At 42.2% G+C, this 18,532-nt stretch overlaps 1 protein-coding gene across 12 annotated transcripts in view; it reads right to left on the bottom strand.

Moving 5' to 3' along the window:
* TIAM1 (TIAM Rac1 associated GEF 1) overlaps nt 1-18,532 on the bottom strand; it is a 458,079-nt gene that overhangs the window by 168,773 nt on the left and 270,774 nt on the right. For 9 of the 12 annotated variants that reach the window (XM_055279454.2, XM_055279452.2, XM_063640601.1 and 6 more), the window contains one exon: nt 2,491-2,667. The exons of 2 other annotated variants lie outside the window; for them this stretch is intronic. The gene's annotated coding sequence lies outside the window, so the exon portion shown is untranslated. Of the gene's footprint in view, nt 1-2,490; nt 2,668-7,815; nt 10,862-18,532 lie in introns of those variants that run through there. One more of the 12 variants, XM_055279459.2, reaches the window with a different exon arrangement.

Below are 18,532 nucleotides of genomic sequence, written 5' to 3'. Positions count from 1 at the left end.
AAGGTCAACCCTATATGACCCAAGATACAGCACGTACCTTGCATTTTTAAACCACATGTATTGCATAAGAAAATATTCCAGTTAATAGAAAGCCACCCTGTGGTCAAAGTCCTGGGCATAAAGAACATAGAAAAATATTTCCACAACCACAGATTGTTGAGGGAAAACAGGGAAGGAAAGAAAAAGACACAAGGGAATCTGGAAACAACTTCATCACCTTGAGGACTAAGGAGGTTATAATAATATTTTTATGGTTTAGGATGTCTAATGCCCTCAATTACACTAGAGGTTCCAGTGGTGCTCCTAGCAGACAGCAGGACAGGATGCCTCACCCCCTAGCTGAAGAATAGGAAAGTTCCACATGAACAATGGCCAGCCCTGTGGGTCAGCTGGCCAGGGCCTGCCCTGCGTGGGAGTAAATAATCCAAAAGGCGATTCTACCACTGGGGTCAAACATCTCTAGTGCAAAATTCTTCTCATCTTCCAGAATTAAAATCTTAGATTTGAAATGCACATTCAACATACAGACCTTGAGACAGCTAAAAATTTTCTCCAAGAATATTAAGATGTGGCTGGGGGTGGTGGCTCACACCTGTAATCCCAGCACTTCGAGAGGCTGAGGCAGGTGGATCACTTGAGGTCACGAGTTTGAGACTAGTGTGGCCAGTATGGTGAAATCCTATCTCTACTAAAAACTACAAAAATTAGCTGGGTGTGGTGGAGGGGGTGGGCAGGGGTGCCTGTAATCCCAGCTACTCAGGAGGCTGAGGCACGAGAATCTCTTGAACCCTGGAGGCGGAGATTGCAGTGAGCCGAGATTGCACCATTGCACTCCAGCCTGGGTGACAGAGCAAAATGCTGTCTCAGGTTAAAAAAAAAAAAAAAGAAAAAGAATATTAATATGTAAATATTTCACATGCATATACACATGATAAATCTGTGTAAGAATTTTAAAAAGCAATTATTCCGGATGGATTGCTTGTAGGGCATTTTAATTTTCACAATTATACCTTTTTTTGGTATTTTCTAATGTTTTTATACTAAATACGTAATTCATTTTAAGGAAAGTAAAATAAATAGAACATGCCAACAGGTTTTTAAGTCACTGTATTTTTTTTTACAGTTGAAGAGAGTAAGGATGTGGGCACTATGCTGACAGCTACAACAAAACGGCATCAAACTCAAACTCTAAAACAGATGGCCTGGGAAAATTACCTAAGATGAAGAAAATACTACCTAGCTTGGACTTATTCTACTGTTTCGCTATATTTCAATGGCACACTGACCTCCTCTCCTTGTATCTATGGCAGGGTTATTTGTACACTGGCACATTTGTCTTGTTTTTAAGTACCTTCTTCTCATTTTATTATAAAATCTCAATGGCAGAAACCATATCTTACTTGTGATGGTAACCTAAATATACGGAAGTTTTAGTCTAGCTCTTCTGAGTGGGAATGTTCAACACCGACACTGCCTTATAACAAGGGCACTTCAAATACATAAAACCTTAGATCTCACTGATGGGCCCATGATAATCCAATTCATATCATATTCAAGCCAAAAGTTAACCGTGAAAGCAAGGTTTCTCTGTCGTTGGGAAGGACATTGTGAAATCTGACCATAAGGCATTTAATGATGTAAGTTATAATGATTAATAATATAAATTTTCACTCCCCTGAGGTATTTAAAAACTTATTAAAATAAATGTAATCATTACCCTTCTATGACTTGAAAACAGGCCTCCAAAACTGCAGGAGAAAGGATGAAATGTATTTATTTCTAAGTTAAATTTGAAGCGAAATCACAAGACAACAGATTGCAAATTTAAAATTAGATTCTAGTGGGAGGTCTTGGTTTCAAGCCTGTTTTTTCTCTACTGGAGGCTGAGCTTGAAGACGGTGTTGGGGGGTGGGGGTGAGGGAGAGCTAAGATTAAATTGAGACAAAGTTCTGAAAGTTTTCACTAAATCGTTACAACCCATGAAAAGAGTTTTGCCAAGTCACACACAAATACCCTGAACACCAGAGACTAAGCAGGAAAGTTTTGCAACAAATATAAGATGATCTTTGATTTTGAAAAGATTATTATTTTGACTGTGTTTATTTTTACTTTTCAAAGATTATCCAAAGCAGAAACAAAACATATCATTGTTTTCAAGTCAGATTTTGAAGCTCGGGTTTGCCTTTTTTCAAACATAATCCGATATAAAGATGGTGAAGCCCAGGGATAAATTTACGAGATCCTGAGGGCAATTCACAGCGGAGAAAAGGATTTCATAGGCACCTACTTTGTCTTTTCTGTTTTGTTTTAACGCTAATGCTTTTGAATTGTCAGATAGGTGTAACCCTAATCCAAGGAAGTGATTCCAAATTCTTTTTCCCATGAGCTACACACAACAATGATAGTAAAATGTATCTGTCCCACCACCTTTGAAGCATTTCCATTAATTCATACAAACATATAGGCTCAAATATACATATGCAAACCTACCTTAAAAGGCAACAGTGGTCCCCAGCCCGGCTTGCTCCAAAAGCACTGTGGCATTTAGATATTGAGGTTGGAAATGATGTCTGGATGAACAGCCACAGGGCTGGGGACGATGTCAGCACCTGCCTCCTGCGGTGGCCATCACAGTTTCATCTAAGTCTGTGAGAATGTGCCAAAAACCTGGAGAGAAGCAGGTCAGAGGAGATAGAAAAACAGAAAGAAAATGATGAGGCAGAAGGAAGGAAATGGGCATTTTCTGTCAAACCCATTTCATCAATTCTATGACATCAACTTTTTGTGAAATACTGTCAGAGACGTTTGAACCACAGCAACTCCATCTTAAATAGGAGCTGGGTAAAATGAGGCTGAAACCTACTGGGCTGCATTCCCAGATGGTTAAGGCATTCTAACTCACAGGATGAGGCAGGAGGTCAGCACAAGATACGGGTCATAAAGACCTTGCTGATAAAACAGATCGCAGTAAAGAAGTCTGCTAAAACCCACCAAAACCAAGATGGTGACAAGAGTGACCTCTGGTCATCCTCACTGCTACACTCCCACCAGCGCCATGATAATTTACAATGCCATGGCAATGTCAGGAAATTACCTTATATGGTCTAGAAAGGGGAGGCATGGGCTGGGTTTGGTGGCTCACGCCTGTAATCCCAGCACTTTGGGAGGCCAAGGCAGGCGGATCACCTGAGGTCAGGAGTTCAAGACCAGCCTGGCCAACATGGTGAAACCCCATCTTTACTAAAATACAAAAATTAGCCAGGCATGATGGTGGATGCCTGTAATCCCAGATACTCAGGAGGCTGTGGCGGGAGAATCGCTGGAACCCAGGAGATGGAGGTTGCAGTGAGCCAAGATCACACCTTTGCACTCCAGCCTGGGAGGCATGAATAATCCACCCCGTTTGGCATATCATCAAGAAATAACTATAAAAATGGGCAACCAGCAACCCTCGGGGCTGCTCTGTCTATGGAGTATCCATTCTTTTATTCCTTCGCTTTCTTAATAAACTTGCTTTCGCTTTATAGACTCTTCCTGAATACTTTCTTGTGCGAGATCTAAGAACCCTCTGTTGGGGTCTGGATCGGGACCTCTTTCCTGTAACAATATGACATCCCAAATCAAATGATGTAACATTTGGATACAGGTATAAAATGACAGGCTTAAATCAGATAAATAAATACATACATACCAGCCTATTTACACTTAGGGTAATACATAGCCCTACAGACTAAGTTATCTTATTATTTTAATCTATCTGTGTATATTAAGGTGTTGGACAACAGAAACAGGTTACTACAGAATGATTCCCTTGTCCCACTCAATCTTCAGAGTCTCAAGAAACAGAAATGAAAGGAAACCAGCAACCCTCAGTTATTCTCAAAGTAGTGCTGTATTTATAACAAACATTGAAGAAAATGCTGAAATAGAGTAAAATAGAAGCCCAAATCACTTACATAGAACTTTCCATTGTATACACGTTTTCTTACGAAGGCAAACATCAAATTCAGAGAAAATGCATGAAGAATATGCACAGGAAAAAATTTAGGTAAAAGACCCAAACCGTAATTTAACATGGAAAATCAATGGACAAGAGCTCCAAGAACACGTGGGGTTAATGGGGTTGTTTTATTTCCTTCATCTTTTTAAAGCCTGCTGGTAGAGGGGAAATTACAAATACTAAGACAAGCAAGAGAAAGGCCTGAAGGGCCTCTTTGGGTAGCTTCATTTTGGTACTTTCTTCCCAGACATTCCCCTGGGGCTGCCCGCTGCTGGTGGTTTCAGCAGGTGGGAACCTGAGATGACAAATATTTTGAGAAGGAATATGAAGAAAACTGCCTATTTTGTGGAAAGGAGCCACATATAGGCAGTAAGTAAATAAATATGTATGTCTATCCAGAATGGAACAATAAGCAAAGACAGTTCTTCCTTATCTTGGAAAATATGCTATTTAACCATGAAGTTAGTGACTCATGCTTGCAGGGAAAGGAGCACGAGTTCTCAGCAATACCCCATTATTACCCCACAATATGTTCCCTTTCCACAATTCCCCCATTGCTAACCGGTTCGCTCCCTTTCCCTGGGCATCCTCCTTAAATGGCTCTCTGCAAATTTCCAAATTTCCAAAGCAGTTCCTGAATTGCTTAGGAACTGGCAGAAATTAATAAGCAATAGCCCATTTATGCTGAAATGGACTCATTACGATGCCAGCTGCCAATAATTTGCAAGGCTGGATTCTTGCTGGCAAAGGAGGCCGGCAGGCGGCTGTCCTTCCACCTGCACAACGGAGGCTGATAATGCATTTTCTATACTTTAAAAAAATTACATATTCAGATAGAATAAAATTTTTTCTCTATATTCTTCTAGTCCCTGAACAAAAAAATATATAAATACATAAACAAAAAAAAAAAAACTATACAGAGAGAAAGGGCATTATTTGAAAAACACGAAAGAAAGCAAAACGGAGTTGATTTGGTATAACTTCTTTCTGATTTTGGTAGGGAAAAATTTTGCCTATGACCCTGGTTGTGGAACTGATCCACAATGTGGACTAATGAAGAGCTCCACAATCAGCAGATATGCTAAGGTCACAATGTGCCAACAAGTACGTATCCATTTCCCTTACAGCAGGTTAATTGTATCATGGCCTTGTGAATGGATGCCACCATGGCAATCTGGGAACTATCAGTACTCTGGGTTTTCTCCAAGAGCTGCAAAGAACTCAGTTTCACTGGGAGACAGCTACGTACCAAGCTCAGTGCTGGGAGTCCAAGCTGGGAGTCGGGCTGCACGCATCCAGTCATATCTTGGCTTTGCAAGTCAAATCTTTACTTTCAGTATGACTTAGGGCAAACTCTAAATGTCCTATCCCTCTAACAAGTGAGGATATAAGATTCCTAAATCATTGGGTTGTCATGAGCATTAAATAAGATCATCTATGTTACAGAATTTGCCTCGTGCCTATCCCGTTATCGGTTCTCAATAAATGTTACTCTATCTCAGGATCGGTTCTCAATAAACATTAGCTATTATTTCCACGACTATTTAAAATGTTTAAACCATAAGGAATGTGCTACAGAATGGGCCACTATTATGCAGGCTTCCTTAACAAAATGATATCTAACTCATTGAAACTGAATCATATGTTATAAATTGAATGACATCAGTCACCTTAAATTTGCTGTGGAACAAGGAGAATTAACTAATCCAGCTAGAAGATGCATGTGGTCTACTCAATTGGCTACAGCACACACATACACACACACACACGCACACACACACACACACAGCCATACTGACGAAATCCAGCAGTACCAGTAGGCCTGCTTACATTACGTTAAGATGACTCCTAGGGAAGCGAATGCTGAAATTACCAAGTTTTTCAGTCTCACTCTGAGGCATCCTTGATATGGTTTGGCAGTGTCCCCACCCAAATCTCATCTTGAATTGTAACTCCCACATTCCCATGTGTCATGGGAGGGACCCACTGAAACGTAGTTGAATCATGGGGGTGGGTCTTTCTTGTGCTGTTCTCCCAATTGGTGAGTGAGTCTCACAAGATCTGATGGTTTTAAAAAGAGGAGTTTCCCTGCACAAGCTCTCTCTTTGCCTGTGGCCATCCAGGTAAGATGTAACTTTCTCCTCCCTGCCTTCTGCCTTGATTGTGAGGCGTCCCCAGCCACGTGGAACTGTGAGTCCAATTAAACCTCTTTCTTTTGTAAATTGCCCAGTCTGGGGTATGTGTTTATCAGCAGCATGAAAATGGACTAATACAATCCTCAATTCATATAGTCAATTTCTGTGTCACGTGTCAAATAACCAGTTTTCACAGGAAAATGCATGTACTGGAAGTGAGTATTACCAAAACTAATCTCAGGCTTCAAATACCTGCAAAAATTGATGGGGCTGAGAAGTCCCACTGCTCCACTCCTGTAATATTATTTAAGATGAAAATATGGTGTAAGAAATACTGTGTCCACAGCATTTAATCCTTGGCTTTTCCAAAAATGTCTGCCAAACCAGAACTTTCTTTTTCACCTTCAAAGTGTCAAAGACACTTGCAGATGGGGGGCAGGGGACAGACACAGTGGCTCATGCCTGTAACCATAGTGTTTTGGGAGGTCGAGGTGGGAGGATGCCTTGAGGACAGGAGTTCAAGACCAGCCTGGGCAAAACAGTGAGACACCCACCTCTACAAAAAATAAAAAAAATTAGCTGGGCATGGTGGCGTATGTGTATTCCTAGCTACTTGGGAGGCTGAGGTCAGAGGATCCCTTGAGCCCAGGAGTTTGAGGTTATAGCCTGGGCAACAAAGTGAGACCCTAACTCAAAAAACAAACAAACAACAACAAAAAAACATACTCATAAGGGAAATTCTGTCATTTTTAAGTCCTTGCAAGTTCCAGGCATCAGTGTATAGAGAAAAGGATACTGTATTGTATTTGCCCTCAAAATACCCAGGTTCAATTACCAGGTGCTATTACTTCATAAGTGACTTTTGGATAGTAAATTACCCATTCTGAAAACCATCAGAAAAAATGAGGACGTAATATTATTTGCCTTACCAATACTTACCTCTAATATCTTTTCTTACAGGAAAGAAATTAGATAATCAACATGTAACACTATAAACTATAAAATTTATATAAGTATGTAAATTCTTACTGTGTTTACTATGATTTAGTGTCCCCAAATTTTCCATAACCAGTAGTTTAATGACAATCAGGAGGTTTTCCTTTACATTGAGCTTAAACGGTGGGGGCAGAGGTCTTGGATCAAAATCTTAAACATTTATTTCATATGCAATAAGCACCAACCGCCTTTAGTTTTTAATAGTCATACTTAGACCCCAAATCAGTATGGACAGATAAATAGGTGGATGGTAGATGGGTAGACGGATGGACGGATAAGTGGATGGATGGATGGCGGGATGAATGGATGGATGGATGGATGGTGGATGGACAGACGGTGATGGATAATAGATATATGGATGAATGGTAGATGGATGGATGGGTGGTGGATGGAGATAGAGATATGGATGAATGGTAGATGGGTAGATGGATGGATAGAGGGATAGTGGATGGTGAATGGATAACTGATGGGTGGTAGGTGGATAGATGGATGGTAGATGGGCAGATGGATGGATGTAGATGGATGGATCTAGCACATTAGAAAATTTTAAGTGGCTCAGAAATTAAAGAAGTTTCATCACTTTTTAAACTGTTACTTAAGAAAAAACTTGGGAATGACTTCTAAGGATACACAATTTAATAGGAGGAATGATGGTAACCATGCATATCCTGTTGAGCTACATACCTAGCTCCATTTAACAGTAAGCTTTATAATAGCCAAGTCAAATAGGAAAAACATGGCAGTTGTAAAATTCACAATGTCCAAATCGATGGCTCAAAGGAAGCACAGGAGTTCTTGGTTCTTGGTACTTGGATCAGACAGGCGCCTCCACTGCTGGTCCTCTGAGGCCACTGTGATGTGATGAGCAATGCTCTAGACCTCATCCTTCCACGAAGGCTCAGTGACAAATTTCATAGGAATGTTTCTTGTCTTGACAATTTTTTTTTAAAAACCGCAATTCAGCAGCAAGCAGCCGTCTTGAAGATGTAGGATACTGCTGCAGAGTGGACAGACAGTGTTCCTTCCAGGAAATTCTTCTTGAGCACTGTCTGCCCTCCATGGAGTGCAGAAGCATGACTGAAGGGGGGTGACCTTGAGATGGACTCTCTGGCTCACAGCTGATTGTAGCTGGGACATGCTGACAGATGACCACACCCCATCTGGTGTAAAGCCACTGTTTCACCAAGGGTGTGTTTGTCTGGCTTCTGTGAAAGCTGAGATAGCAATAAGGATTCATGCACAAAGCTTCCTGCCTTCCCACTGACGGCCCTGGGGCAGGGCCAGCACTCCCAGTGAAAAACCAATCCCTCCGAACAGATGAATGAGCCATGATAAGGGCCCTAAGTTCCTACTCCATAAAGCATGAATGAAATAGTTTTAGCCCCACCATATTTCAAAGGCAGGTATAAAAAGACACCCAAATCAGAAAATTATTAAAAAGTCCCCAGAACTTTCCATATCCATAGGCTGCCCTAGTTTTGGGCAATGTTACTTCCTAATGTATCCAAATATATCCTAAATAAACTAAGCAAGAAAACAGATTTATACAATCAATATGTTTAAGTCAACCACAAGTCGGGAACTATCTAAAATCATAACTTTAATTTTAGAGCAGTAACTCTTTGGCAATACTTAACCAACAGGCTCAGCCAGGACAGACATTACCATATTTCTTAGAAGTAAAGTTGGTACATTTCAAAGTGAAGTTAATATGTATCTCAACTTAGGGCGAGCTACCATTTATGGAAAGCTCACTATCTGGCTGGCACTGTGTTCATGGCATCAGGCCAAAATACCCTTTAGACTTCCCCTAAGTTCTTGGTGTTTATCACCTTGCAACTACATCTCTGACTGACAGCTGCCAATGTACTGCAACACTGACACCACATCACTTCCTGCAAAGCTTGCTCCCAACAGGGTTTGGAAGCCACCCGACCCCCAAGGGCTGTGTCACACGGCCAGTGTCCAAATCTCCCAAATACTCATACAGCCTGACTCTAGGAATGGTTCAAATGGGCCCCAGGTCGCTGAAATGGATGTAATAACTTTCTCAGGACACACATGAGAATCATGTGCTTTCTCCAAAATCCAAGCAGCATCTCTTTTTCCCGTTTTCTTTTTTTTTTGAGATGAAGTGTTGCTCTGTTGCCCAGGCTGGAGTACAGTGGCATGATCTCTGCTCACTGCAACCTCTGCCTCTAGCATTCAAGCAATTCTTCTGCCTCAGCCTCCCAAGTAGCTGGGACTACAAGCGCACATCACACCCAGTTAATTTTTGTATTTTTAGTAGAAACGGAGTTTCACCATATTGGTCAGGCTGGTCTCAAACTCCTGACCTCAGGTGATCCACCCGCCTCGGCTTCCCAAAATGCTGGGATTACATGCATGAGCCACCGTGCCCATTCTCCTTTTCCCATTTCTTAAAGCCGCAAAGCTACTGAACACTTGGGAATTCCACCCAACACTCCAAGAGTAGTTTCCATGGAATGCTAGAACACAGCTTTGGGCTCGCTCTTGGCTCCTAAATTCCAAGTTTCAGTCACATCAAAAAAGCACGCTTACATTGTAAGGCAGGGTAGAACATTTGATCCCCAAAGAAAATAGAAATGGAGCTGAATGTCATTAATTTCTAATGCTTAGATCTGTCCTTTGCTATTTCGCCACACTGTGGCTTAATGTACATGGTGTTCCCTGTGAGAGAACTAGGTAATCTAAGCTTGTGCAAGAAGACAGTGGGAGAGGACAGTATTCATTCTCAGTGTTTTCATACCTCCTATGAAACATAGGAGAGTAATAATCCTTAAACCGCACACCAAAATAATCGCCTCAAGAACATACCAACACCTTGGTTTAGAAGAGATTTCAAAATCAAATCACTTTACCCAACAACTCATTTTCCAAAATTGAGCCACCCTTAGATCTCTTCCCTTGGACAGAGCTGCCTCCCACTCCCATGTAAGTTGTAGAAGCTGCAGCAGGCATAGGAGGAAGCCACACTTCCTAGGACACACAGCAGGGTGGGTGGAGGGTAAAGACAGCTCCTCTTTCACTGTCAAAGACCGAAGTTCCAGGAAAGGAATTTTTTATTTTTTATTTTTTTGAGATGGAGTCTCGCTCTGTCACCCAGGCTGGAGTGCAGTGGTGTGATCTTGGCTCACTGCAACCTCCACCTCTCAAGTTCAAGCGATTCTCTTGCCTCAACCTCCTGAGTAGCTGGGACTACAGGCATGTGCCACCACACCCAGCCAATTTTTTTTCGTAATTTTTTAGTAGTGATGGGGTTTCACCAAGTTAGCCAGGCTGGTCTTGAACTCCTGACCTCAAGTGATCCGCCCACCTTGGCTTCCCAAAGTGAGGAATTTGGTTCTAATTCTCTGTTTTCCAAGCCTGAAGTTCAGCCTTGAGCCAGCCTGGAGACAAGGGAGTCTCCATTCTAAGGGACATGGCCCAACATGGGAAGTCAGGGAAAAAGGCACCGCAAGGGACTCTCAGACTCAGCAGCTTCTGTCTACCTCCAAGACATTCTCCAGACCTGCCCCAGTGACCCAAAAGCATGGAAGTGCAACCTGCAATTTCCCTGATGGCCTCTGACCCCTACAGCCTGGCTTCCCATAACCTGTTTCCTTACCATGCTGCCAAGAGGAAAGTCTTTCACCCAAAAATACAGTCAGGATATCAAGAGGTCCCCTTCCTTCATCAGGAAGCAGAACAGGATGTGGTCATCAGCCATGATTTCATTCCCCAAGCCACCCCCCAAGCCAATTCCTGACCAAGAGCTGCCTTTGCACACAGAGGGGTGTGGCCACTCTGGAATCAGGGAAGAGCTTGTGGGGCGGAAGGGAGTGAGGCCATGCACTCGAGAGGCCAGTGTGGCAACTAAGCCTGTTGGCAACAAGGGCTGGGACTGCCTGCATCCAGACAACAGAGAAGATAATCCCAAGCCCTGCTGGAAAGGTCACAGGGATGGGGTGTGAAAATCTGCCTTGTTGTCCCTGGATGCTTTGAGCCTAAAGGGCCCATCCAAAAAGAATCACTCCCTCCGTGGACTTGCTGCTTCCACCTTGGGGCTGTCTCTGCTGCTGTTGCCCTTGTGTTGACAGCATGAAATTCTTTTAACAGAACATGGTTAAAGAGAGATTTCAGGCCAGGCGCAGTGGCTCACACCTGTAATCCCAGCGCTTTGGGAGGCCAAGGTGGATGGATAACTTGAGGTCAGGAGTTAAGAGTCCAGCCTGTCCAACATGGTGAAACCCTGTCTCTACTAAAAATACAAAAATTAGCTGAGTGTGGTGGCACACATCTGTAATCTCAGCTACTCGGGAGGCTGAGGCAGGAGAATCGCTTGAACCCAGGAGGTGGAGGCTGCAGTGAGCCAAGATTGCGCCACTGCACTCCAGCCTGGGCACAGAGTGAGACTCCATCTCAACAAATAAATAAATGAATTAATTAATTAATTAATTAATTAAAATAAAACAGAGATTTCAATCTTCCAGATAATGAGAAAGCTTTTAAGGCTATGACATTGTGAGTGGAGAGGAAGAAAGAGAATCTAGAAATATTAAGTGTGTAAGTGTGTGTATATAATTGATCAGCAACTTAATTTAATAACTAAAAGGCACTGGGCAAGTATGATAGCTGGGAAATAAGAGTTGCCATATGTAAAAAGTGAAATTGTAATAGGATCCTGTGTTGCACCATTGCTAGGGGGATATTATGAACATCATCAACCTTGATATGTGTTTAGGTGGCATAACCTAACAGAAGGATTTTAATCAAAAACCAAATAAACATCACAGTGCAGCAAAGAATACTGCACTTTAAAGTTAATGATTTAAAAAAGTATTTAAAGGGTCTAGGCACAGTGAGTGGCTCATGCCTGTAATCCTAGCATGTTTGGAGGCTGAGGCAGGAGGATGACTTGGGCCCAGGAGTTCGAGACCAGTCTGGGCAACATGGTAAGACCTCATCTCTATTTCTTTAAAATAATAATATTTAAAGGACTGGGCTTGGTGGCTCATGCCTGTAATCTTAGCACTTTGGGAGGCCGAAACAGGAAGACCACTTGAGCTCAGAAGTTCGAGACCAGCCTGGGGAACACCATAAGACATCATCTGTACAAGCAATTAAAAAAAAATTAGATGTGGTGGCATGCACCTGTAGTCCCAGCTACTGGGGTGGCTAGCCTGGGAGGATCACTTAAGCCCAGGAGATCAAGGCTGCAATGAGCTGTGGCTGTGCCATGGTACTCCACCCTAGGCAACAGAGAGAGATCCTGTCTCAACAAATGTGTGTGTGTGTTTGTGTATGTGCATTTATTTATTTAAAGAAATTCTTCCCACACATTTTCAAAATACAGGTGATTCTTTACCCATAAATCCTCCTCTTTTGAAAGAGAAGAACGAAACTTGAGGACTTTGTCAGAGGTACCACAAGATAGAGTGACGTAACCATGGTCAAAAGGCCTTGAGTCCCAAGTCACTCCCTGGGCACTTGGTCCCAAATTCTCCTTTAGTCACTCCTCATTTTAAAATGGAAGAAAAAAAAAATGACCTTAAGTTTTTATTTGCAAATCATTTCAAGTTGCTTCACAGTTATACAATTAAGACTACAAGCTCTAACATGTAAAAACTAATTCTTTATTTCATTGATTTTAAGAAACACCATTTTTCACTCTTAACATCTCTGAAATTGAATATATCTTACAATCACAATGGTGTATTGGGATTTAGTGGTGCCATTTTCTCTGCTTCTTAGTGGTATGCAAAATAGTGGTGCATTTTACAAATGACAGCATCTTATGAAAAGGAGTATATAAAAATAGGCTTCTAAATAGCTACGCTTAGGACTATCTAAAAACTGCTTACGAATTGTTTGGGTAAGGCAGAGTATGTAGAATTTTACTGATGATCATACATTCAGTTCAACTCAACCAACATTTTACTGGGCACCTGTTATATGTTTGGAATGAGGAAATAGACCATTTCTTTATGATGTGTATAATCTGGGAAGACAGTGGACATTTACCCACTCAGACAGGGGTGTAACAGCTAGTCTGGCATTATTAATAGTGAAGGATGTGAAGAAATAGACTAATTCTGCAAGGAGAGGCTCTCGGTTGAACCTGGTCCTAACAGGTTAACAGGATTTGGCTTAGCTTAGGAGGATGAGAGGAAATGAACAGGGATAGGACAGAGTTTACACAAAGAAAAGGACAGAAATTTCCAGTAAAAGAGAAGGGTATAAGCAAAGACTCTGAGGAATGAAAGTATCATTAGCTCAATGTCGTACGGAGGCAAGTGCATGAGACAAAGCTGGAGATGATGAAGCTAAAAAGATGGGCTGGGGCTATGGATGCTACACAAAGGAACTGAACATGATTATATTTGATGGGATTAGGCGAGTTGAGATTTTATTATGGGAGTTACATGATCAAACATAGTTTTCCCACCTGGGTAGCTTGGGAGAGAAGGGAAAGACTTATTGCAAGCCATCAATCACATGGGATGGCCCAACGGGGACAGTGAGTGCCTTGGAGTAGTGAGAATGACAGGTAGGATCACCAGGACTCGGTGGCCACATACATCCTTTGAGGAAAGAAGGAGGAAGAACAAGGAGGTATAGACTTCTCTGAAGTTCCTGGCTTGGTAACTGAAATGGAAGGTGACAATAACACCTTCCACTCTGGGGTATATTCAAGCACCGGATTCAAATGTTATCCCTGAGAGGCCACAACTCACTTACAGTGATCTTACTGGAAATTCGGTGTCCATTCCACAAAGGACCTCAAAAACAGAGGCCTGGAACCCACTAGAACAGCAATACAGTTAAAAAAAAAAAAAAAAAACCCTCCTGCCTTAGTGTGTTTGGGCTGCTATAACAAAATACCTTAGACTGAGTAATTTATAAACAACAGAAATTTCTTGCTCACAGTTCTAGGGACTGGGAAGTCCAAGTTCAGGTTGCCAGCAGATTCAGCATCTGATAAGGGCCTGTTGCTCACAGACAGCACCTTCCTGCTACATCCTCTCCTGACAGAAAGGGCAAACAGGCTCCTTCAAGTCTCTTTCATAAGGGCACGAATCCCATTTAAGAGGGCAGAGCTCTCATGACCTAATTAAGTCCTAAAGGCCCCACCGCATGATACTATCACATTAGGTTCCAATATATGAATGTACACCAACATTCAGAGCATAGCACCTCCCAAAAAGCTTAGATCAGGAAGGATATTGGAATGGAGACACAAATAATGGCCAATTCCAATGCAGATTTATGGAACTTAAAACACACAAAAAAACAAAAACCAAACCCTCTAATTCTCCATGAGAGGCCAGAAGTTTCAAACACCATCTCAACCAGACTTTGTATGGACTAAATCAATACCTGTAATAATAAATGGATTTAACAGCTTCAATAATTTAATGCAAAAATAAAAATGGGATGCCTCAACCTTGGCGTCATAAAGTTAAAAAGTAAATCAGATTTGGATTCAGCCTCCAAAATACTCTCAGGCTGCAGGAAACCCACCATGCTCTTGACTCACACCTTGAACTCACTCTTATTATTTAAATAAGATCACTGAATGCAGGCAATGATCAAAGCTGTACAAATCACAGTGCGATATATCTGCAATGCATAAATAAGCATGCCCAAGTGCCACTTAAACACATGTAGCATTTAAGAACGATCATTTAACTTTTCTGTGAGTGTATAAAATAAGAAGTCAATAGCTTTGCAACACCAAGCAGATCTCAGGCAATGCTCTGGTTTATGTGAGTGACCAGACCAGCAAAGGTTGAGAGTGGAGCACATGGTGATGGGCACAGAGGGATGGCAAGAAAGACATGGGTTAACTATGGGACACAAGTGACTCAGCCCAACTCTCCTGAGCACCCATTCTTTTTAAAGTTAGGAGGATGGTCTGGAAATTTTTGTGCTCCCTACACCTGCAAAGAAGTCCATATTTCTTTAACTTGCTCAAGTCAAAACCCACAGGCATCACAATGGTAACCACCATGAGATTTTTCTCTACTGGGTATTCTTTTTTCAGTATATAGGTGATTCAATTAAGGCAAAAGTACCACTGAGCTGGACCCCAGAAAAGTGACCTAAGCTCATTTAAAAGCCGGTGCAAGATTTTTTGGCTGTGCAACAATTACTGTTCATCCTAGCCAAATGACAAATTGGGAGAGAATAAAAAGCACATGAAGTCATTGCAAATCAGATTTGTTAAAGTAGAAGAAAACAAAAACCAAACAGAGCCCATATTCCCCACCCTAAAAATCGTAAGAGGATAATCAGCCTCTTTTAATATAAAGGCAATTCCTGGGGAGTCATGGGAACGTTTCTCAAATAGTGATACATCAAAGTCCCCATGCAGAAAACCAATACATAAACTCACAAAGCAAATCTGTTTCTAGTATGACAGCAAGAGGCTTTAAAAGCTTGACATTCACTGCCAAGTAATATCTATGGGACCACACACAAGGCAAGTGAAATAGACACTAGGCTTGCCCTCCAAGAATCAGTGAGTATACTCCTGTCCAGGGCACTATGATGCAAATGGTTTCATTGCCATCACCATTCAAAAAAAACAGTTCTAAGCATGCCCACCCCAAAGAGTATGTCTACCACTGCTTATTTATTTAATGTATATATACATGAAGTACTGTTCAAATGCATTATGCACATTTCAATTTTCTGTATGTATTTATATAGCACATAATTTATTTGAACCAACAGAAATCTAAAGGCAAAAGATAAAAAGAAACATAAATTTTGAAATTTCCTTTCATGCCCTGATGAATTCATCTTGCACATTCATCTGATATTGAAGGCTAGTGCTCAAGGAAATACAGGGCCAATCTGGGACCTACCAAAAAAATCAGGAAAGGCAACCTGTGGAGAACTCAGGCTCAAAAAAACAAACATTGGCTGGGCATGGTGACTCACGCCTATAATCCTATCACTTTGGGAGGCCACAGCAGGTAGATCACTTGAGGTCAGGAGTTCAAGACCAGCCTGGCCAACGTGGTGAAACCTCATCTCTACTAAAAAAAAAGAAAAAAAAATACAAAAATTATCCAGGAATGGCAGCGCGTGCCCGTAATCCCAGCTACTCTGGAGGCTGAGGCAGGAGAATCGCTTGAACCAGGGAGGCAGAGGTTGCACTGAGCTGAGGTTGCCCCACTGCACTCTAGCCCGGGTAATAGAGCAAGACTCCATCTCAAAAAAAAAAAAAAAAAAAAAATTAACAACAGATTGTGGAACAGCTTTTTACCAAAGAGGATCTGTTTTCTGCTGATGGAGACTGCTTTTGCAACTAGCAAACCCCACCTGTGTTTCCTCAGTTTCCCCATCTGTACAGTCAAAATATTATCCACATTTTAGCATTATTACGAAGTCACATGATGTGCGAGAGCCAAAATCTCCCAGAATCTTCAGGAAGGTAGCACATCACCATTCAGGAGACATGTGCTGAAATCCTCTGGCTGCTCTGAAATCATCTGGTGATAGCACTAGCGCTCACTAGGGACCACTAAATTCAGTTGTGCTTTTGCAACAACGATAATAACAAATTATCCCTTCACCAGTAGTTAATAAAACCACACCATATGTAGAAGAAGAAAATTATAAGACAGAAGGACTCATCCCCACCCACCACAAGTCAAGACAATACTGTGTATTGTGATTCACCAAGATGCAGTAAACAAAAAAGCACCTTTCCAACCATAACTGTATTTCTCAGTGTGAGTGATTTCAGACACAGCCAGGGTAAGGAGCCAAGAAATTTCAGTTCTATAGTCTGGAAGAATAAAGGCTAACAATAACAGGCAATGAAAAATTATTTTAAAAAAAGTTATACAGAACTTTTCTCCTCATACATAGAAAAAAACAATAACAACAAAAAAGCTTAATCTTCCAGAAACCTGTCTCTGGCCAGCTTCCAATCCAGAAAGTCACTGCTGATGACAGAAGGAGCTCTCCTTAGGAACTCATATGGCTATGACCTCCCATCTGCATCTGATCCTGCTGATCTGCACCCCCTCCAAAATACACACCCTTCCCTCAAATTCCATGCCTTTATTTATTTATTTGTTTATTTATTTATTTATTTATTGAGATGGAGTCTCGCTCTGTCACCCAGGTGACAATACAATGGCGCGATCTCAGCTCACTGCAACCTCCATTCCTAGGTTCAAGTGATTCTCCTGCCTCAGCCTCTTGAGTTGCTGGGACTACAGGCACGCGCTAAAACACCCGGCTAATTTTTGTATTTTTAGTTGAGACGGAGTTTCGCCATGTTGGCCAGGCTGGTCTTGAACTCGTGACCTCAGGTGATCTGCCCATCTTGGCCTCCCAAAGTGCTGGGATTACAGGCGTGAGCCACTGTGCCCGGCTGAATTCCATGCCTGTATACCCCTCAGATATTCCTCTTGCCCCAACTGTAGGTTCTGCCCACAGCCTTCTGTGGCTCCATCTAGTTCCTTCCAGACTCTCCTTCTTCAGCACAAATCCCTCTTTCTCACCTCCTGGGATTATCCTATTGATGATCCACCACTTAGGGTCAAAACCTTCCACGCTTATGAGGACAGCGTGATTGGTAAATGTAACACAGGCTTAGGATCTGAGACCTGACCCTAACCTGCCATTCACTGCATTTGTGACCTTAAGCCAGCCACTTAACATCCCTATGAATCACTTTCTCCATCTGCAAAACAGGATACCTGCCTGCAGGTCTGTGCTGGGAATTAAGCGAGGCAATGTATGTAAACACACCTTTCCTTGGTATTTAGTCGGGGCTTCAGGAATGTTCATTTCTTTCTTTCCTCTTGTCTCCTTCTTCCCCTTGTTCCCCCCACAAGGTCCCTGAAGTATCTTCTACATCTTGTCCCTTCTATTCCCACCCTTCTAATCCAGGTCACCTTGCTTTCAATTGCCATTGTTTTTTGTTTTTGTGAGACAGAGTCTTGTTCTGTGGCCCAGGCTGGAGTGCAGTGATGCGATCTGGGCTCACTGCAGCCTCTGCCTCCCGGGTTCAAGTGATTCTCATGCCTCAGCCTCCCGAGTAGCTGGGATAACAGGCATGCGCCACCATGCCAGGATAATTTTTGTATTTTTAGTAGAGACGAAGTTTCGCCATGTTGGCTAGGCTGGTCTCAAACTCCTGGCCTCAAGTGATCCTCCCGCCTCAGCCTCCCAAAGTGCTGGGATTACAGGCGTGAGCCACTGTGCCTGGCTTTTTTTTTTTTTTTTTTTTTTTAAAGACAAGGTCTCACTTTGTCACCCAGGCTGGAGTGCAACGACATGATCTCAGCTCACTGCAACCTCCACCTCCCGGGTTCAAGTGATTCTCATGCCTCAGCCACACAAATAGCTGGGACTACAGGTGCACACAAAACAC

The sequence above is a fragment of the Symphalangus syndactylus genome, chromosome 5 (assembly GCF_028878055.3).
Source record: "Symphalangus syndactylus isolate Jambi chromosome 5, NHGRI_mSymSyn1-v2.1_pri, whole genome shotgun sequence".
NCBI lineage: Eukaryota > Metazoa > Chordata > Mammalia > Primates > Hylobatidae > Symphalangus > Symphalangus syndactylus.
Note: the sequence above shows the minus strand (reverse complement) of the source record. Positions and strands in the feature narration are given on the sequence as shown.